This window comes from Actinia tenebrosa, unplaced genomic scaffold (genome assembly GCF_029948245.1).
Source record: "Actinia tenebrosa isolate PJP-AT-01 unplaced genomic scaffold, QUT_ActTen_1.0 PGA_scaffold10__47_contigs__length_13832649, whole genome shotgun sequence".
Taxonomy (NCBI): Eukaryota; Metazoa; Cnidaria; class Anthozoa; order Actiniaria; family Actiniidae; genus Actinia; species Actinia tenebrosa.
This window is the reverse complement of record NW_028292570.1, coordinates 10,759,358-10,763,424: the sequence shown is the minus strand read 5'-3', so window position 1 is coordinate 10,763,424 and position 4,067 is coordinate 10,759,358. Positions and strand designations below refer to the sequence as shown.

Genomic DNA, 4,067 nt, shown 5'->3' with positions numbered 1-4,067 from the left:
TGCAAAAGAAATTGTGGACAGTAAGAGGCAAGCTGCAGAACAATTACCACTTAATAAATTTGGGCTTGAGAGATTTGGCACAGACAATGAGATCATAAGATTTTATACAGGTTTCCCATCCTATTTACATATTCAGTTCTTTTTTAAGTTTTTGCAGCCATGTGCTGCACAAATGACATATTGTTATGCCTCTGGAGAAAGAGAAAGTAGACCAGACTCAAGAAATATGCTTCTTGTGGATGAATTGTTTATGTTTTGTGTACGCCTATAACTAGGTCTATTCGGACAGGATTTAGCTCATAGGTTCCGAATACATGAATCGTCAGTTTGCAGGAAATTGATCACATGGACTAATTTTTTGTATTTTCTTCTTGACAGTCAAGTGATCTGGCCTTCAAGGCAAGATGTTGATAGGTTTATGCCAGAAGGTTTTAAAAGGCTTTATGCAAGCACACGCGTCATTTTAGATTGTACAGAGATTTTTGTTCAAACACCTACCTCCCTACTACTTCAGTCGCAGCTTTATTCTAGTTATAAGAATAATACTACACTCAAGGGTTTGATAGGCATTACCCCTAATGGAGCTATTAGCTTCGTTTCTAGTCTTTACACAGGGGGGATTAGTGATAAGGAAATCACAAGGTGCAGCAGTATTCTAGATTTGTTAGAACCTGGTGATTCAGTCATGGCAGACAAAGGGTTTGACATTGAAGATTTACTTAGGGAGAAGCGGGTAGAGTTAAATATTCCTCCGTTTCTTGAAAGTCAGGAACAATTCTCTGCTGCAGATGTTCAAAAAACAAAGACAATAGCAAGTCTTAGAATTCATGTTGAGAGGGCAATAAGAAGAGTCAAAGAGTACCACGTTTTTGATTCAGATGTGCCATTGTCCACTTTAGGTTCAGTCAATCAGTTATATACTGTAGCCTGCCTCCTTACAAATTTTCAAGGCCCACTTATTTTAGCCAGTGGTAATAATGAGGCATAGTGTCTGTAAAAAGTTGGTCAATGTATGATTAATGTGGCTTACATAACCCATTAGGTAATCTTTAATGCAGGTTGGTTTATCATGTGTCTTAGATTGCTTTTTGTAACTATTACAATAATATAATATTTGTTATCATAAGAAATCTGGCCATGGTTTGAGAACAACAACAAAAATCTTAGTGTATTAATGTAAATAGTAATTGAAGAAAAAATTATCAACTTTGTCCTTTGCTTGCTGGAAAAACACTGAATCAAAATTAATTCTAGAGCAAACAAACAAATTTTCGTCATTGTAACTGAAAAAATCACACCATTCTAATCCTGTGAGTCCAAGCTGGCACTGGATCTGGTAATAATAAATGTCTGTTGTTTTCAGTTTGTACTGGTTAGTGTTCTGGTCCTTGGAGAGATACCTCACATTGTCAAATGATGTTTCCCCCTCTTTAACAACCTTTATTTCTAACAAGCCAAAGGGATTCTGACCATTATTTACGGCATCAAGGTCATAAACTTTCCTGTCTGGGCTACAACCTAGCCATGGGCACTTTGGGTGGACAATCAGCCCAGATGGGAAGAGATTTACTCTTCCACCCTTTGCATTGCTAGCATAGACCATGGCAGCATGTGGTTCAAGTTCAATGCCTCTTCTCATTGCTGCAGTTTGTACAAATCTGGTGGGGTTTAGATGATTGACAAGGGTGTCAAAATGTGACACCCGGCGAGCGACAATGCCAAATTTGCTTGCTGTTACCCTTTTTTTTCTGAGCAGGTGCCATACATCACTCTGACTTTTAGTGACTGTTTGCTGCTGCACTCTCAGTGATGACTCTGTTGTCACAGACAATGTTCCAAATATAGCTTGTTGACGACTGTCAAGACAGATTGACACGTTGTTAAATCTGTCCTCTGCACTTGAGAGGGGAAGCTCTGGGAAAGAAGTGCAAGTAAAATTATTTATGATGTAGTCAGTTGACATCTTTTGTTGATATGACAGGACGCAGCCTTTTGGGACATTTCCAAACTTGCTCTGTACAAATGGGATATTGTCAAGTTGATCTTGATTGGGCAGAATGGTTGTAAAGAGAGGACAAGGTGGTTGGAAACCATTAAAGTGCTCTTTTGTGAGGGTAGGATACTGGGTAGATGGAGAATACAAATTACTCTTGATATATCTACTGTACGAAGCGCCAAGTTGGGGTTTTTCACTAGCACGTCTTGTATTTCTTTTTGTGCGATTTTGGATCCTCTAGGTATGCTCCAACGCTGTTTCATGCTGGTACATGTTAGCTCATCAGGCAATATCCGATGTCCCAGTTGCTTAAGAAGGGCTAAATAGTAAAGAAGCCCGATCACATGATGGCAGTATCCACCTGCCCCAGCTACACATGACCACAGCCCAGACAGCAATGTCAAATTGTTGTCCTGGACTGACACCTCTAAAATGTGCGGTGGTTCAGACTTCCTCATTGAGCGGTAACACTTGCATTTAACTCTCATGGACTGGTCGGTATATATCACTAAAAAATTGGAAAAATTAGTGTGAATTGTCCGCCATTCATATCATAATGAAATAGAAAAAAAATTTTGGCTATCAAGTACCTTTAACGTCATGTAAATAGCCTGGTTCCGCCATAAATTTGTACGCTTTCGAAGTGCTTGTGCAGCCAGACTTCTCTTTAGCGTAGCTCCCTACATCATCGAAGGTGAGGGAAGGAAAGATAGAGATGTCTTGAGTTTCTACTTCATCTAAAACAAAAATAAAAATATCAGGACGAAGAATTTTTCTTGGTATGTGATGGCTCGTCGGGAGTTCTAACATCTACAGCGAATATATGTAAACATGGGTTAGTCTTGACTTTGGACGTGGAATCACTCTCACAAAAAATAAACAAATCGGCCATTAAATGCCGTCCAATTACAACCGATCACCATTTACAATCTAAACTGTTATTTTAGAGATTTTAGAAGTCCAATAATTGAAAAGAAACCAAAAAAAAAGGAGAGTTTTGAAGTACATACCTTGCGAAGTCGCCATGTTTTTCAGCCGTCGAGCGGGACGGCGGTGACAAATGTTTCGCGATAACGCGATGAATATTGTTACTTCGAACCAAAAATCGAGTCCAAAGGAGAGAATTTAAGATGACCTTACTGTTTTTGTAGATAGGGCAAAAGGATTAAGCGTTTTAAACGATGAAACTATTGTATAAAACCACGCGTGCTTGACCTCTTAGAGCTTTTGTTTACTGGAAGGCTTGCACTCCAGTTTTGTGTTGCTAAGCGGTATCCAAGCACGTGACCACTAGCTGCAAAGGGCCTATTACTTAGATCTATGTGCCGAATAATTTAGAATGTGAGCTCGTAATTCTCCTAGCTGATTTACTACAGAACGGTTATTATTTGCTCCAAAATGTTTATTATGCATTTAATAGGTACAAACATACGATTATCTAATATCATCTTTGTAAAAGAACATGTCAAAGGTTTCTTATTTATTACTCGCGCCACAGCGGCGCCTGTCACTCAGCTCGTAGATTTTTTTTTCATTGTGTCGCGGACCCAAATTGTGGAGTTGCTCTTTGCCCTTGTATGTAAATGTACCTTGAAAAGTTGTTATGTTTGGAGAAATCGTAGAAAAGCATTTTCCAACGCTTTTGCAAACATTCTCGTATCGTTGGCGTAATGTTTAAAAAGTCCCCAACGCATTCGACGAATTCGTACTGTATTCCGTTAGAAATCTGAAGGCCGTTGGCGTACCTAATTAGCGGGGATTTACCCGTTATTGAAATATATGTGTATACGTGTATGAACTTTCATACTTTCCTATTTTTCAACTGTAATTCACAAAAACAAAAACGTTGAAATTAAGATACCGTCGATTGCATCTACCAGTTAACCCAAGCGAACAAAACATGTTTTTTCGTGACGTCAAACATCTGTGTTTGGCATATCAAAGTTCAAAGTTTACTACTTGCCTGTTTGTGACGTGCGTCCGCTTAAATTATACTTCTTGACGATATTTGAAACTGTTACGTTGCTTACACGCAATCTTCGTCCAAGCTCTGCAAAGGAATGATACTGTG

The 4,067-nt window shown here is 38.9% G+C and overlaps 1 pseudogene across 1 annotated transcript; it reads right to left on the bottom strand.

Moving 5' to 3' along the window:
* Positions 1-1,141: 1,141 nt before the first annotated feature.
* On the bottom strand, positions 1,142-3,133 carry LOC148913013 (uncharacterized; annotated as a pseudogene). The gene is made up of 3 exons (XR_016119195.1): positions 3,007-3,133; positions 2,587-2,733; positions 1,142-2,504 (listed from the first exon to the last, which is right to left on the bottom strand). The product of XR_016119195.1 is annotated as an uncharacterized LOC148913013 (transcript).
* Positions 3,134-4,067: the final 934 nt, after the last annotated feature.